Source organism: Pleurodeles waltl, chromosome 12, assembly GCF_031143425.1.
Source record: "Pleurodeles waltl isolate 20211129_DDA chromosome 12, aPleWal1.hap1.20221129, whole genome shotgun sequence".
Lineage (NCBI taxonomy): Eukaryota > Metazoa > Chordata > Amphibia > Caudata > Salamandridae > Pleurodeles > Pleurodeles waltl.
The window spans coordinates 628,585,164-628,603,954 of NC_090451.1; the positions used below are offsets into that span (position 1 = coordinate 628,585,164).

Consider the following 18,791-nt stretch of genomic DNA (forward strand, 5'->3'; position numbering starts at 1 on the left):
GATAATTATCAATATTCAATTTTAATGTAATTGACCCTCTATGAGATGTTTTTGAATTTTCACAAGGGTCATAGTATTGCCAGATATTCATGTTTTTAGAATGCATTTGAAGCATAATCTCTAGGGAGGGTTTTTATCTGCATGTGCCTGTCATGGTAACTTTATAGTATGTTATTTTATTCAAAACACACCAACGAATTCAGGACCAGAGGCCATATGTTATTATGTGCCAGGAGCATGTATGCTTCTGGGAAAGCACATGATACATACGAGTTGACTTTCTTGATATATCATGCACATTTTTATTGAGAATGTTAGCTCTCAGGTGTCAAAGCAATGCCAGTTGAGCAAAGGATTGTACCATCATCAATAGGATAACACAAATTCTCAGGAACATAGATCAAAATCAGAATCGCATTCAATTTCATCGTGCTCTTCACTAGCTACAAGTAAAATAGTGGATGAAACACATGGTCGGATGAAACATGAATATCAGTCGCTTCCAGGGTTCTTTTATGTGCAGTACTTTTCTAATGTGAGCCATTGCATGGCCCAAAAGGCACATGAGCATTCTGAATCTAGGAGTGTGAAGAGACTGTGTGATTTCTATCTGGGTATAGCGTATGGTGTGGGTACTACAAGATGTGATGTATATCATAGGAAATGAAAGAAAGACTCAAGCACAACACAGTGGATTACAACTGGGTGATGTTCTAGTCCAATGAAGTGTGCAAAGTCAGAGTTCGGGTGGGTTGGATTGGTCAGTTGCATGTGACACGCTTTTCAGATCTGCATTGGAGACGCAGACTTTGAAACAGCTGCATTTCTCCCCATTTATCAAAGATCTCTGTGGCATCCATTTTGCTAATAATTATAAATTTGCTATAGTGGATACTGTTATAGTATATATAGTGGCGCTGATACTGTTCCTCACTATACTGTTCGTGTAAACAATTTTCAGTTTGCCTAATGTGTTTAGCAATTATGTGAATGAAGTGTACTGGTTAGTTAAAGATTATTTTTTTCAATTTCTATTTGTTGTGAATTCTGGTATGGTTTTGTCTGTTTTCTCATATTTTCAAAACTTGTAAAAATGAGTGGTACCTGTTTTTACTATATTAGTATTTGTAATAAAACAATGAAGCAATGGTGTTTTTCCTCTGTCAGCTGGGCTTCTGTTTCTATTCCCGTTTGCTTTGTGCACTGACATTGCTTGAGTGTGTATGCTTGTGGAGCTGTGTGTGAGATTGTTGAATACCTTTGAGTCCTTCGTTGGCTGAAAACCTGTCCGTGTGTTTAGATTCTTCATGCTTTGGTTTTCATTTTTAGTGAGGGATTGTATTTTCAGACCATCTGGCTGTCTCTTTACTCTGTGGGGAACATTTTTCCCTGTTCAGTAGGGGTAGAGTTGTGAGGTTAAAAATTAGAATGAAAGCATAAAATCAAAGAAGATGGAAGACAGAGAGACAAAGCATGTTTTTATGCATATCAGAAAGATTGCGTGTGGCTTTGGAGAGAAATGACTAAGAGGGACAGAGAAAGAAAATAATACGAGAGTAAAGGTGAGGAGGGGTTATGAACCCTTCTCCATATCTTGGTGTACCATGAAATCACTACCCATCTAACTTGTTTGGCTGAGTGTCTTTCACCTCGTCGTCCCTAACCTTTCACTTTCCAATCATAATGTATAGTACCAATCAGACATTACAATCGTCTGTCCTGTGGATCTCACTCATTATTTCTTTCTAACGTTGGACCACTTTATGCTATTGGAAAGAAGTGCCACGAAAACAACAGGATGCCCACAGGGTCCCCGAGGGTGCTGAACCGATGGGCCTACTGTGTAATTTCTCACCTCAGGCCAAGTCTTGCAGTTCAGGGTCAGGGTGAATATCTTGGGGGTGGGAATGGCTCTGGTTGATGCAGGTACCACTCCATCAGACTAGAGTCCTTGTGGATTGAGGCTGCAGCTGCTGGGCCTGCCAGACAGAAAGCCAAAGTCAGTGCCTCCTGCACACTTGCTGATGGTAGATGGTGGCGGAGGGAAGTGAGGTGCGCTCAGCCCCACAGCCTAAACCTTTGTGAGTCTGGGACACCAACAAATCTAAATCCCTGAGGGACGGCAGAGAGGCTTTTTTGCTCTAGGCACCAGAGGGAGGCTCTGTAAGGTAATTTTTCTACATGCGGCTGCTTTAGGTCGATTCACATAGTGAACCTGAGACTCCTGACAATGGTGAGAGCTGGCCATTGTGAAGCAAATAGCTGAGGGTTAAAGTTGAAACGGGTCCACTTTTTGCCAGATTTTTTCTGCAAAAAGCCTAACCCCTAGAAATACCTTATCTTTTAGTATATTGATGCCAAGGTTTTTCATAAAACGAGCTGTCAGCTGCCAATCTGTAGGGATCATAGGAATTTCAAGGGTAAAATATTTGACCCAACAATTACCACTTAGACTCTACAGCAGTGTTATCAAACGCTTTCAAAAGTGCATTAACATTTCCTTCAAGCCAGGGTGAAAGGAGGGACATAGCTGCGAGACACAATGCGGCCTGAATACTGAATAATAAACGCAACACTCCGAGTGTAAGGACAGTGTGTTTAGGAAAGAGATGCCGTCTGGAGATACTGCTTAGACAGACTGCCATGAAAACCAACTTAATATGTTGTCAAGCAGTGTCTAAAACACGATCCCAAAACACATGGCTCGGCTCTGATGTAAAATGCCGACCTCAGCAGCCATGGTATTGCTAGTATGATTAATTTGAACATTAAGGCGGCCTTGTTGTCGACGATTATATATGCTCTTTATTAGTGACAGGTAGACAAATCCTGGTATATCTTCACATTTTCAAACCTAGTTCACTGCCCCAAACTACAGAAATCGGTGTCGGCCCAGGGGTTGAAAAAGTTTTATATATATATATATATATATATATATATATATATATATATATCTCTCACATCACACCGAGGGCTGTAGCAACATTAGGATTGTGATTCTTACCAAATTGTAATTTGAAATGGTGACTTCTAGTGTATGACAGTTTAAAAAAAAAAAAAAAAAAGTGGGCCACAAACACGTCATGAATATTCATGAGTTAGGTCACAATTTGTGCCCAACTAGGAATCATAGCCATCACATGGAGAATGGCCTGCTGCATCAGCAGACCACCTTGTCTGTGATTGTTTTTTAATAACACAGTGTTTTTTCTTGTAAAATGCAGCTCATTGTCCTTAAAGGAAACCTGAATGCGTTTCGAAAAAGAAATGTTTAACTTTCATTTTTTAAGAGTTGGCAGTGGTCCATGAGACCACTGTCTGCTTCTAAAAATGATTTTGTTCACCAGTCTGTAATGGCAAGTGGTACCATAGGCACCCCTTTTCATTTCTGAATGGGTCACCAGCACCAGTTTTGAATTGGTTTTAAAGTATTACTGTTTTGCGGCAGGAATTCAGTCTCCAAACATTAATACCATTCCCATTCAGTATTTGGAAGGCCCCTTGCAAATAATGAGTCTGCACTTGGTTGCAAACACACATTGTGATATGGTAAGGTGTTATAGAATAGCAGTTTGATGTTTTTACTTATCAAAACACATTCTGGCCCTTTATTCCATAAAACGGAGCTTAACTGTTCTAGCCTTACACTGGAATGGTAGAAAATGGCACCAGGCGTGTGCGTTCATGTCAGGCTGTTAGATTTGTGCATTTCCACTTAGCCCTTTCGCATTCCAGTGGTCAAAATTGTAGTGTCTAGTCATGCTGTTAATTAGCAGTTGAATTTCATCATGCCTATCAAGGGCAGGGGCAGTGCAAGAAATGAGCTGGGGGGGGAAAGCCAGATCTCGCGTCAAACAGCTTTTATTGAATCCGGTCTGGTCCGTCACCAGTGAAGTATCCTGACTTGGTCCAGCTGAATTTTGCTGACACCAATACACATTCAGGGGTGGTCATATTTTGTCTGCTTTGCGCTCAGACCAGCTTCGAATAGAGTCAAGCTAGGCCCAATACAATTGTCTTGTTTAATACTTATTTATTTACTTTTTTAAAATTATTTTATAGCTTTGCTAATCCCAGTGAAGGGTTTTAGAGCTATTTACATCAAAAAGATAGTATACCACAGTTATAAATCATTAAAGTGTGTAAATTAATATGTGAGAAACGTTCTATAAGACAATGAGGGTTACAAGGCGGATGAGTCACATATCGTCCGTAAAGAAAAGCGTTCATGTTAAGTGTACGTGTTTTTACACTTCATTGTAATCCAGTAATGAAAGGGCTTGATTCCAAAACAAAAATTACTTTTTTTTTTTAGAAACACAAAGTCAAGAAATGCATGTGTGGGATCTGCAGAAAGTGGAGGGTGGAGTTGTTTTTAGCAACCTTCGCATAACCAAAGGTTGAGAAAAACGATAAGGTCTGTATAGTTTGCATTCAGCTCATTGAGTCTGGTTCATTACTCACTTTACTATATCATATGTATTATAATTAATGGCCTGCAGGAGCGCAAGGGTTTCTGCAACAATAGCAGTAACCCACTTAGCTGTCTCCATAAATTAGAAATCAGTTATCTGCATGTTACACTGTGTTTTGCACTAGGCTCATAAACCCTCTTTGTTATTTTATGACAGGTCAATTCTAAATTGCAGGCACATCACTTCCGCAAGTGCATTAACCACCAGTTTTCTTATTATACTCTGGTATTTTCTGGGCACACAAAGATCTTTACAGCAGATTGCCTTAACCCGAAAGGTCTTTTAAAATGCAGCCAATTCAACAAGCCAAAACGGTTTTACAGTCACATTTGGCCTTCTAGCCATTTACTTTAGGGTTGCTTTTTTAAAATAAATGTATTCATTAGTAGGGGGACTTTGCTTTTGATGATTCCGGACCCTCTTGACTCCATCCCCTCTTGGCTACCACACCTTAACCCCTAATGTATGGAATCCTGGAGTAAATTTTCCCATTTCTACCATTCCACCACAGAGCGAGGGAAGCCTAGTATCAACTTCTAATTTATTTTAAGTTATGATGATTCTGCAAAATAGTTCTCTTGAATAAAGCAACCAATACCAGTCATAGAAAAGGGGAGGACCCTTTATTTTAATAGTGAGAAACGTCTTTAACCATAGCTTTGGTAGTTATTCTTTCTGATAAACAAGTCCTTTTTCACAAATCGTGTTTTCTCTGAGCATATACTACTACCTTTATTTATGCCACATAATGAATCATTTTTTTCATGTACTTCCCTTACAGACCAAATTTGTAGATAGCATTCAAGGTGTTGATGTATGTAGAGGTGGTAGGGTCTAATCATATAATTAGTTGTTGTGTGTCCCTCACTTTTATCTTTGTCACATTGTGTTATCACCCCATGTTTGTTCCTGTGCACATTGAAAGATTGATTTTTCTTTGATAGTTTTGTGATGCTGATGAGCCACATATCAATTTCTTTTAGGTCTCATGGAAGAGTTACACCGAATCATAACAATGCTAATTTCATAATTTTGGATTGCCCTTGGAACGGCATGCTGCCCTATCTTCACCCTCCTACTAATTTGATGGTGTTTCAGTTTGTCTCCATCACACATAAAGGAAATTGTAGGAATCTTTATTAGAATTTATATTAATGTATGTTTTTGAAGTAGTTAACCAACTTGTGAGTAAACTCCAGGCACTTCTAATTCATTTGAATGTGTGGTAGCCTTTACAAGTCCCTGATGAATCCAATTTACTACAGCTGCTCTCCTGATATTTGTATATGATGGAGTTTTCAAAGTGTAAGCTTGCAGGTGTGGATTTCATCGTCATTCATTTTATGAAGTGAAGGCAGCACATAATCACAGGGCATCAGCGTATGCTATAGAAGAAAAGGTAGTAAGGATGAGGACGAGGATATTTGAAGAGGAAACATAAGTGGTGGGATCTGCATTGGAAATTGAAGACATACGAGCCAGTGTGCACCTTTGGACTGCTGGAAGGGAATTTCATATCTGCAGTGCTGCACTTGGAGGATCTACCCCTCAGTGGATGTATACCATCATTAGTCTGTTCAGACCCACAACTAAAGGGGTTTCTTATCTGTTGTGCTGCACTTGCGAAGAGTTTACCTCCCATTTTGTGGAATACCATCAATCTGTTTAGACCTGCAACTAAGGTCGTTTTCTTATTCTCTAGTATTGGATCTTTATTAGATTCACATGCTTAAATCATTCCCCATTTTCAAAGTGGGAATTTCACTGAACCATAGAAAGCAGTATTTAAGGACCTACATAGGAGTTAATGTTAAAAACATTCACCTCCTTAACGTATCCTTATCATTTAGTAGGACCCAAAGTCCAGCCAATCAGGCAACAGCACCCTTTGGAACTCTGACCACGGAGGCATCATTCCCTCTAATTATCTACCGTACATTGTGTGTTTGGAGTCTTCCTGAGCTCTGCTCAGTTTTTCCTCTGCATTCAAGAAGGATTCTCTTCATGTTAAGATTTATATCTACTATTTCATATTCTGACTTCTCAAAAATGACAGAACCAACTAAGAAATGTCTATTCAGGCCATACGGGACATGTGGCAAAAAGAGACTAATTCAGAGGATCCTCACCAAGAGTGCATCTACTGTCTTCATCTTGAACATAAAGTTAAAAAACTGTAAGCTAAGCTGCACTTTTTCTCAGAAAACTCTGAAAGACAGAGAGGAAAGATTGTTGATTTGGCTGTAGAAATTGAAATACGAAAAAAACTCTCTGAGGAGGACAGTGATAAATCCTCTACAACAGACAAATCCCATTAGAGGGATAGGTCTTGTGAGAGAGTGCCTCCTGGGTCACCTAAATAGGCTTTGAAGAAGGCCCACCTTGGGTCTTGAGGACATTCTAAAAAATCAGAGGAACATCCATGAGCTTCAGAAAAAGGAGAAACTCTCCTCAGGAAAGGTTTTATCTGAGCCTACAACGCCATCTTTCAATGACAAGACCTGTAAAAACAGTTACTGCATCCCAATTTGAATTCTCGTTGACAGTGGCACTGTCACCGACATCCTTGTCGACAACGTCGACGGTCACAACCACTATGACCACATCAATATTTAAATCAGAGGCATCACCAATGATAGTATCGTCATCACCAATAGCATCAGTGATGATACTCACATCAAGAATCCTCTTGACGTCGGCACCATCGACCAAAAAGGGGTTTATGAAGATCTCTAAAACATTGTCAAACACACCACTGGCGGTGGCTCCATTGATGAGAGACCCAACAACGCCAACAGTGCTGATGAGAGCCACGTCGACAATGACACCTCCATTGCAAATCTCATTGACAACGCTGCCAATGACTGGACCATCAACAAAAACGCCATTGATATCACTGATGCCAGTATCAGTCATTTCTATAAAAGGAAAATCCTCTACAAAAAACCTATATTGCCTATCCACACATCGCCAAGTAAGGTTTTACCTTTGCCACCTGTGTGTTTATTGGATGATGATGAGTTGGAGGATGAAGGCTCCTTTGGGGTAGCACATAGTTGTTCTGAGCCTCATTTGAAGTGTCAGGAGCCTGATGATGATGGTGAGGACGACCAATATTATGAGGACCAATATTATACTTCAGGTGAACAACCAGTACAATATGATGACGACTACTCTGGTTATGGTCAACAGGAACACCTAGAATAGTCAGTACAAATGCCTCTGACTTAGGTCAATAATCGCCAGCATATGCTCCAAGACTATTATAGGAAATTTCCAGATCCTGCACCAACTGAGCCTCCACCACGATCACCAAGGCCAATGCGATTACCACAGATCCATACTCTGGTTACTTGCGCACATGTATATTACCAGCACCAGTGACCCATTTATCTACACTGGAAAGTACATTGGCTGAAGAGGGCGAGATCATATATACTGCTTCATTACCCAGTTAGTGGGATTACTATTTGATCCCAATACCATCCCCGCCTGTGCCACCACCTGTGAACTTCCCAACAGACTACGTTGTGATGGTGAGGCATTATTCGGCTAACATGTAGGCAACACTCTCCAAACTATAAAGATAGATACGGCTAAGTCCTTGGGAATGCTACAAATATGGAGACAGTCCTTTCAAGGAGCCAGGGGCAGAAGATCATACAGGCAACAATACAAGTCCTTTCTAAGCCTGTATCACTCCCAACATTCCCAGCAACTTTACAGACAGCCACCTCCAGTGATGTACAAGCAGACACCCAGAGGTAAACAACCTCCCTGATGGAGGAACTTCAAGAAAGCAGTGGCCTTTCAATGGAGCAGGTTAACTCCCGCAATCCACAAAAACAACTTGGGTGGTATCTCCAGTCATCTCCATCAGTGGTCCCTTATTACAACAGGCAGATAGTTGCTAGATGTCATCACTCATGGGCACAAACTAGAGTGCATCACAAGACTACCAAATGTTTTTCCAACAGGGGCACTACCTTCCCATCTAAAATAAATTCTGCTAGAGATATCAACCATGCTAAACAAGGGACCAATAGAAGAGGTCCTGAAGACTTGTGTGAGTCTCAGTTGCCTTGCTCCTGTTTATTGATTTCCTCTTTTTTTGCATTTCACTGTGTTTTGGTTTCGCTGTGGATAATAGGGTTGTCATTCTTCCTGCCCTAATCACAGAATTCCCTCACAGGTCCACATTTAAACAACACCATTTTATTTCTTTTCATTGCCACATAGTGGTCACTAGAAAAACTGCATCAGAAATTGGACGATACAACATCAGTCTTGAGAGAGTATATTATACCATACTATAAACGATTGACATCACCGATCAGGGTATGTCGATCGTAAATATTGTGCTACACCTAAACCTTTTGAAATGCAATACCAGTAAATTTTCATCACAATTAACACCAGAATACCTGCAAATTTATATTCCATGTTTTCTATGCCAAACATATCTTTCACAATTATTATTATAGGAATTATAGTCTCTAGATATACGTACCAGAGAATAAGCCAATCATAAGGGCCAGCTTTAGCGCTGCTAGCACTTAGTTGAATAATCTTTTTTGGCGCCCTACCTCAGTGACCTCCTTCTCCACGGATTCCCTCACTACTCCCCTCCAGCAGTGCGCAACATTTCTCCATAGCCCTATCACATGCATTTCATTTGTTTTATAACTCTACTCACCCCAGAGTACGGTGTCTGAGCACTTTACACCACGCACCCATTATACGGCAACAATTAATCATGTGTGTGTGAATCAGTCTGTAGAAAATGTTACATAGGACACTGAGGATTACAAGGCATAAGAATAATTTCATCCATACTGGTAGGCAGTATAGAGTAAGAGAGTTTGGGCTGCAGAAGCACAAACTCAGGATTTAAAAAGTACCAGAGCAGTTGGCGTTGGCTTTAGTAATAAATTGCATTTCTATGCAAACAAACCCATATTTAGCAACATTAGAATTGTAAATGGCCAGGGGGGCGGGCAAAATCACAAAGTTTGAACCTATACCATGCACTTTGCATGCAGCTCTTTGATGACAGTTCATAGGTCACTGTGCTATATTAGGATTGTAACTTATGAACTGCAAGTAACAAAATGATCTCTGTGGTAAAAGCAGTAAGCCACTGACTTATCCACATAAAATACAGTTCTGTTATCTGCACTGTACATACTTCTTGCAGCAGGACATTAACCCTTTGCGCTACTTTATGATGAGTCAGAACTGCAGGACAAAACTCCATCTATCTCCAGGTGGAACATTGACCTTATCTTGACATTCGTATTGTTGCCTAAAAACTGCTGGACTTACAAGGGACTCTGCAGCAGGTGCTTTTAAATCCACAAGTGATTTCTAATCAAAGACCCTCCTCTGTCTTACGCTGCCCAGGAGCAGCAGCATGTGCAGCTGCACCAGACGCAGCGCTCTAAAGCTGACCCTGCCAATCATAATTCAGAACCTGCTCATGCTAGTTACAGTACTGGAGAAATGCTCACTAGAATTATCTGTTCTGTTAGTCTTCAGTGTTTTGCTTGAAGAAACACTGCCACTTTATGAATCCTTGGATCTGTGCCTTGATGGAATACGGTCACTGAATGACTCATACTTAGCATCCATTTTCAGGTCTCCCTTACATCGCAAACTGTCTGGTTATGAAAGACCGATTGTGAATTTACAGAGGGCTTAATTCCTGCCCATTGCATACCATTGGTTGGTTTTATTGTCACTAATGTCTTACTTCTTATTCGGTGCATTTCCTTCCAATTCTTGTGATTTTTCCTTGCCTGGATCACAGCATTTTTTCAGTTCTTTTGATTGGCTGCCTTGTACCCTTGCTCCGCTCACATCTAGGGAACTGCTTTTTCTCTTTTATCATTTAGTTCTCCACGAAAGTGTATTTTATAGCTGTGTTCCTCTTGTGCTGCTCCCCCTACTAAAATCCACACATACACTGTATTGATCTCTATCCCGTCCAGCTCCCCTGTAGAAACTCAGCAACAAGAATATATATGCTGGGGGTACGGGCTGAAGAGAAAAATTTAGAGGTCGTTGTCGATTTGTCTCCTGCATTGCACATATTGGATGAAAGCACAAGCTTTGACGCACAAACTCTTTTATGGTGCTGGGGTAAAGGCCATCTGCAGCTCTCACTCAATTGGCCTCTGAGGCAAAAGGTGTACTTAGCTTGTGACTTCTTGAATAGGCTCATTAACCTGCTCCCTCAGGTACTGCAGAAGTATATTGAAATGGTTTATATTACGTTGTAAACAATACTTTACGCACAAGCATTGGCAAGCCAACAGCTCTGCAATCCCATTAGATAGGCGAGGCCTATTGCCTTTGTCAGTGCTTGTTGTGCAAGATGGCTACTGAGCAGTACCCAAACCGCAAGCCCAAGAGCTTAGTCCAGACATAGTAGACATCTATATAGGCCACATAAGCAAGGGGTCAACAGGTTGCCCTTTGAAATCTGAAATATGTTCACGGCGACAGGGGACATTGAGGTAGAATATATTTTGATGCAAGGCATCAGAGATGCTTTACACTGACCCCAGCACTAACGTACCCATGCTCCTGATGAAACTGATGTCAGCAGCCTCTTCTCCTCTTAGTCCTGCTTGGGACTTTGCATATTGGCTTGGCGTTATCTATGGAACGGAGAAGGTTATGGACATAGGTCAACTTGGAGACTTGAATAGGTTAAAGTGGTCTGAAATTTGAGGGTGTCTCTTCTGGGTCACAGGGAAATAAAAGTAGGAATAGATGATTGTTGTGTAGGGCTAGGGCAACGGACGTATCGTGTAGGGAGAGAGGTTTGTCCCTGTGTTTGTGTTATCACTTAAAATAAACTAATGAATGCAAGGGGAGCAGAGCCGTGTAGAGACCCCTGTCTGTGCTTGCTCCATCAATAATGGTGCCTTAATTGGGACATTTAAGGGATTTGAATCAATCTTTTATAATTCGAACAAGATGCACCAGCCACTGTTCTGAATTTGCGTGTCTTTTAGGTAAGCTTGCACTATACAAATTCCATGTGCCAACATACCTTTCAAACAAATACATTGTTGGGTATTTCCAGTAAACTCATTGGTTCACAAGGCACAAATGGTTAAAATCGGATCGAACTGGGGCAAAAACAATATTGGGATAATATTACATGTAGTAAATGACCAGCATGAAAGGTGGAGGTCCGGATTAAGCCCGTGTAGATGTGTGGATGCAGCAGCACTGGCAGATGGTGATCTTTCACTCTTCCTCCAGCTATTTTACAATCAGTAAGCATACCAAAGTATAACCTAATTCCTCTTCTTTTTGGATCACTACTTCCATAGGTGAATTGTACCATATTCCGTGCTGCCTTTGCGGTGCCTGTCATACCAGTTGGTACTGTCCATTGCCCATAGAACCCCCATGTCCCACAATGGACTAGCCCACAACAGAGCAGTATCATCCGCATCCCAAGTACCTTGCTCTTACAAGATGCTGCCATTCATGGCTGTTGCTTATCAGGAAGTAATCTGACCTCCGTCACAGCAAAATGCCTCATTAAACTGCATTAATAAGTCATGGGGAGTGATCTGCCATGACGTGGGCAAAGAATATGAAAACAACCTCTACAGTGCCTGGCCTGGCACAAGGCAGCATCATGAACTGATGTGTCCTGTGTCTCTGCAAACTGATCCCTTCTGGTGCCTGCGTCCACTTAAACCGCTAGTGCATTGTTTAAAATTCCTTAAATGACCACATGCACTTAGTTGAAGTGCATGTGCATAAAGTGGGACACGCGCAGGACAGACATTTTAACTTCGAAGGTCCGGTTGCCTTTGGTTGCCATTTTGTGATGTTTCTATGTCGCTTTGCCCGTTACCATAGAAAATACAATAATGACACCGGTCAAGTACAGTACTTCATAACTTATATTTCTGTAACAATGCAAGGACAGCCCAGAAGGCAAATTAGAAAAGGAAATGCTTCCGAATAGAAGGTTTAGGCAAATATGGAATTATTTTAGAATGCATAATTCTGGTAAACAAAATATAATGGTTTTGCAGTGATATTGCTAATCAAATGGGTAGCATTGTCAGTGAGGAACATTTGGTTTAGATGCTGTTGCAGACCTTTAAAACAAAATAAAAAAAAGTTATTACAGCACTCACAGACTTGAGGCAGCTTATTTTAAAAGATTTTCCATTTGTGTGAATAAAAGCAGGAAGCGCTGGTTCTTTCCCTTTTTTTTTTTTTTTTAACAAAAAACACCCTCTACACACACTGTCTCATTCTTTCTGTCTTTCCTCTCTCTCTCATTTGTTCCGTTCCTCCCTAGAAAGAATAGTTTTTTAGGCCAAGTCTTATTACCTTGCTTCCATATTGAGGCTGGACACTGACAGTGCAGACCTGTTAGATGGATAAGAGGCAATAGCTGCAGAATCCACAAACAACATTTAAAGTTGTCATTGAGATGCAGGGCATGAAAACTGTTTAATGCTGGGTTGATTTCCCCACCAGACGATGGCTTGTCCCCTGGAACACTATAACTCAAGGTGCACACGCTGGGAAGAAACTGAGGGCGCAATTCACAAAGATGTTTCTATGACTTAAGTTTGGAGCTCTCCTGCTTTATTCCTGAATGCCAGGAGTTCTACAAATGTAAGCCACACCTACTCTTAACATTTATTGTTTAGAATGGGGCCTGCCCGGTCCCAAGGATTTAAATTAGAACTTATAAGGAAATATTATTGGACCTTAAAGTGGTAAAATGCTCTGCTAGAGCCACCAGAGCAACAGTTACCGCCTGAGATGTCATACTTTGTGGTATTGCTTGGGACCATGCATGTTTATTTTGATTGTTTATTTGTTTTAGCAACACTGGGATCTTATGAATTAGCTGTAATATACAGCATAATTAAGTTCCATTTTCAGAGGGGGTTCGTATTAGGAAATGTTGTGTGTTGGAACTTTTTGATGGTAGACCAAGTAGGAGAGGGGCTGATGGGAATTATTGCTTTAGGGATTAATGGACTAAACACACACACACACTCACACTCACACTCTCTCTCTCTCTCTCTCTCTCTCTCTCTCTCTCTCTCTCTCTCTCTCTCTCTCTCTCCCCCCCCTTAGGGGACGAGTTATAGTTTTTCAGTGAATTTCTATGGCTTATTTAACAAAGTAATTTTACATACTGTACGTTAATGCGACTACGCTGTGCTTTGGCTGTGTGCGGCGGGGGTTGGCCGCAGTGCCTAATCTGAAGTCAAGCCCTGCAGCCAGCCCCTATAACCACCAAACCCGCACAACGCACCGCCTTTGGCTGAGCGCACCAGGAGTTGGCCGCTGGTCCTGGCCTGAGGCCAGTCCCTGCAGCCAACTTCCTATAAGAACCCAACCCCTCATGTTTAAGTCCCTGAGTGGGTCTGTGAGTGGGTGCATAAGTCTCTGAGTGGGTGTGTGAATGGGTGAATGAGTCTCAGTGGGTGTGTGAATGGGTGCATGAGTCTCTGAGTACATCTATGAGTAAATGAATTAGTGTTTGAATGAGTCTGTGTTTTATATTTATATATATATTTTTTTTTTACCGTTATTTGCGAATTCATCACAACATTACATGGGGACCATGCTGACAGTCACAGCAAATTCGCAAAATTGCGCATGGGATAAAAAAAAAAAAAAGTTTTTTGATTTATTTTTCACATGGGGGGGTGTCTCATACACCTATTTATTCCAACCACGGCAGAGGTACCCTGACCCCTTACACCACTTTTTTTCATTATTTTCATTCTTGGGGACCGTGTCCCGTTACTTAAAATTGCAGCCGCAGCTTTCTGCTCAGGTTGTTGCCAGCCAATTATGGCATTTGTATTGGTGTGCATATTCGCGAATTTGCCAGGATAATTCTGAAGTTTTTGCGAAAGATCCACGGCCCCAGATACAAATTTCTTTTCCCTTTAATATCTCAAAAACTACTGAACAAATTTACACCAAATAACAAATAGCCCAGTCTGCAGAACAAAATCTAGCTTTTTGCCAAATTATGTGTAATTCCGCCAGCGGTTCCAGCTTAGTCGTGTTCAAAACTCCTTTGGGAATTAACATGGGAAACACACGTATTCACCCCTCCCCCCTTCCTCTTCCTTCTTTTTCTTGGCCCCCGCTTGACAAATTACCCTGAAACTTTCCGTGCGCAACATAAATCACCAACACACTTTTTTTGGGAAAATTTTGTGAAGATTTGTCAAACGACGCCAAAGAGATAGGCAAGTCAATAAATGCTTTTCCTATAGAAACATGGGCCTAACTATTCCTACCTAATGGTGACCATTCACACACCCCGCCCGCCCAAACTTTTTTGGGAGTGGAGCTTTTTGTTTTTTTGTGGGGATATCACAATCCCTCATTTTAAGGTCGAGCAGAGCAGCGCGCAAGCGCTGCTTTTCTGACGTGTTAGTATGTGTCTGGGCTTTTAACCACGCCCACTGCACGCCCATCACTATCACTCCTTCATGGGCTTACCTTTCAAAAATCCTTTGTTTTTGTTGGTAACTGCTTCACGTTTGTCCCTCCTTAGGGCGGTTTTGTTACCGCCTTGGCCATCGGCCCTGTTACATGGATAATTGCACTTTTGCTGATAACTTTGACTGCAAGCAAACTTCTTTTTCCTTGTGTCTCTCTTCATGCTTACGGCGGCACTTTGAATCAGCGTGCTTATGTCAACTGTTTTACTTTTTATTTTCAGTTTCTGTGGCGAGAAAAGTCCGGTTAGGAATTTACAATGCTAATAGCTCTGCCTCGGACAAACCCGAGGCCCATTGCATCGCAAAAGCTTGTTTTTAAAGCCATTAAAAAAAAATGTGCCTTCTTTTACATCTACCATCCACATGACCATGATAATAAGAAATTAAAAATATTTCGATAGCATGTATGCAGTCTTGAGGAAGAAGAATTTATCAGACTTAAGCGACTGTGAGCAGCATCGCTCCCCCCCACTAAAGCTGTGTTTGTGGAATCACCGGCTACATCACGGTATACAGAGGCCTTTGATGGAGCTTTACATGCCGAGAACTTACAAAATGTATTTAAAATGCCCTTTGATTACACATTGGTGTCTTGGTCAGTACACCGTGCACAGTGAGCCTAGCACCCTGTCCTGTAGATTTAACATTGACAGGAAGATGTATTTAATACAAATTATCTATTGATTTGCTTTGTTGGCTCCCCATCTCTGCACATTGGGAATAGTTGATGGCAGAAGGGTTAAGGCACTCCTCCTTCGGACAGGCATATGTACACTGGAATTAGGGTTCAATTTACAGTTTCTCTTGTTTCACTCCAGTGTTCTAATACACGTGAAGACGGATGGGATGGCGTATGGCACTGCAAAATGTTGATAATAGTCTTTCAGTGTGTATTGTTTCTCTTGAAAACACATGTAGTGGGTATGTGACATGAAGTTGGAAAATCTTAATAGACCAACACTGGATAAAAATTCTTGATTTGCTTGGCTGGTTTAGCAATCGCAGAAATGCAGCAAAAAAATCAATCTTTTTACTGAGCCTAATTTTTATACTAATAATTAGTGGAATTTAGAGTCTAGCATCAGCTCGGTAATTGTTAGCAAGAAAACGGGGCTACATTTGTGGAACTTTAGGATGTGTATCCGAGTAAGACAAGACCATCTGTGGGGCGTAAACACATACAGTTTGTGGCATTGAATTGAATTCTGCCAGTTTCATCTATGTTGTTCAGACCTGGGACAAGGAAGGACGAAGTATATCGCAGTTTCTGATAAACTACCCTCTCAGTTGCTGCTATCAGTGCAGCAGGCACTTTGCCTCCATTTAGCTATCCTTTCTCCCAGGCCAAGACCCCTAATCTCCCGCGCAAGTGCAAGATAAGCCCCCATGAGGCCCCACAGGGAGAGTCAGATGATCGGATAGCAGGTAGCAGAACATCCGTCAAGCTTTCTGGCACCCACCTCTCGAACCCCAGCTGGAGGGCAGGCTACACTTCTCGGTGTCCGGGGGGGGGGGGGGGGGGGGGGCGTGGCAGAGGGCTCAGTCCCAAAAAGGCGCAGTGGGTTGAGTTTGTACAGGATACCGGGCGCTCCCCACCGGTAGCTTAGACATGATCCAGGCCTGGCCCACGTAACAGGCACGCTTCTTAACGTTGCATGACGACCAGCAGGACACCTTAATCTTATTTCTGAAACCAATTGGATATGCTAATGAAGAACAGCCTTCTTGGGACACCCACCAGACGAAGGGATTGTCTTTGGTAAGCAGGGAAATGTTGCCTGCTCGGTATTGACATAACCCAGGTATGTTGATATAAGAACCTGGTGAGGGCGGCCAAGATGTTTAAATATTGGGAACCCTTTTCTGTGCAAACAGTGTATGCATGTTGCAGGAGAAGGACAAATAAACATGGCTTATGTAGAAACCTTTGGAGAGTCCGGTTTTTCAGAATTTCTCTGTATGAATTTTGCTGTTAATGTGATATGTGACACCAGAAGAGAGATTGGAGAGGAACGAGGAGTATGTGTGCATTTGTATTTGTGTGTGTACGACACAGATGTGAAGGTTGTCAGCAAAAGTAAGTTAGCAGAACAAGCTTCCCCCTAATAGATTTTACCAGCATACCATAGAGCAGAGCATAGCAAGGTGCGCTCCTCCACCACGGGTCGCTCTCTCAACTGTAAAGTAGAAGTAGTGAAACCTTCCTCACGCTGTCCACCAATAAACCATAAAAAACACACTAGGCCTGTACAATAAAGCAGAGAAAATGTGTTCTCGCTCACTCGAAAAACCCCAACCTTACACCCACTAATCCACCCATGTACCATCGAGCAGAAGAAGTACATGATCACTCTTCACACGTGTCCACCCGTGTACCATAAGCTAGAAGTCATGGATTCACCACCCCCTGGGCTCACCCGTATATTATAAAGCAGTACCGAATCCCTAGGTCCACCATTGGGCTTTACGCCACTCTTCAATAGTGCTGCTACCTCCTCTCATTTGTCCTCAACACTGTTTTTCTGGTTAAGGTGAACATGTTCCACTTGACATTCTGGCAGGATGACTCTGTGGTTTGAATGCTTGTGGGTTATCTATGGTTTGTCTGCAAAGGTCAAACTCTTATCCATTCTAGGCTGACCAACCTTCTGTCCATCGGAAGATTGTAAACTAAGTACCAATAAAAAGTGTAGCACAATCTACAACACCTACAAATGATGAAGTTAGTGTTGTAGTCTTAAGAGCTAACATTTGATTAATTTGGGGGTCTGACTTGGAGACCGCTATAGTCTTTCCCCTGCTCATGTTTACTAAAAAAATTCAAAATAAAAATAATACAAATATATGCATGCAGGCGCTTTTGGTCAGCTATGAGTCTGATTAAGAATCATTAAAATTTTGTTGCTTCCCACCACAGTAGACAGCATGTGGCAGTCGGTTAGCCTGCTTCAGCCACTGGCTCTGTTTGTAAGTGGCAGCTTTTTGCTTGTGCACATTCACCTAAAAAGTAGTTTGGTTTATTGGAAGCACTGGTGGGACAATTTCTGCTTTAATTGCATGTTTTTTTTTTTTTGTGTGATAAGCCCTTACTTATTTATTTATTTTTTTTGCAAAGAAGAGCACTTCACTCTACGGTGGCAGTATAATTACTTTTTATTGCTTTTAAACTTTTAATAACTAGTTTCCAAATATAAATAATTATATATGTATAACAAATGCAGTCAAGCTGAGGCCAGTACTATTTGCTTTGTCAATGCTTGGCTTAGAGTTCACATCTCAAGTGTTTATCAGTCGTTCCATTGATTCCCTGTGAATGTCTGCTCAAGCTCAAAGTTTATATTCATCCTATAACTATTTCCATTGTTCTCTCTTGTGTTTTCCTATTTGCCGCCAGAGATATTGGGTGCTTCCCTCACTCACCACACAGTGCACAATCTGCTAGTCCTTCTATACAAATCCCTTCACTTTATTATTTATTTTTTGCATTTACAGAATGGAAAAAAAATCATTTTGTCTGAGCAGGTTGGCCATCCTTCGTAATTAAAAAATGTTTTTTGTGTGAATCTTGCAGTATTTTCCAATGTGGTACACTTGTGTTCCTGAATTCAGAAATTACTGCCTGTTCCCTCAAGTGTTGTAAGTCAACACAACTCTTACATCTGTGGTTTCTAAAAAATGAATGACTAGCTGTAATAATGCACGTACCACTAAGTAAGGTCGAACGCTCTCCTGTGAGCCGTAGACTGAACTTCACGCTGGGCTAATTCTGACTTTTATTTTTCTTAAGATAGCT

General features: G+C 41.4%; 1 protein-coding gene across 6 annotated transcripts in view; it reads left to right on the plus strand.

Moving 5' to 3' along the window:
* The window catches only part of MEF2D (myocyte enhancer factor 2D), a 383,277-nt gene that overhangs the window by 105,202 nt on the left and 259,284 nt on the right, over positions 1 to 18,791 (plus strand). Inside the window, exon 1 of one of the 6 annotated variants that reach the window (XM_069218037.1) lies at positions 4,340 to 4,417. The exons of the other annotated variants lie outside the window; for them this stretch is intronic. The gene's annotated coding sequence lies outside the window, so the exon portion shown is untranslated. Of the gene's footprint in view, positions 1 to 4,339; positions 4,418 to 18,791 lie in introns of those variants that run through there. 6 annotated transcript variants of the gene reach the window in all.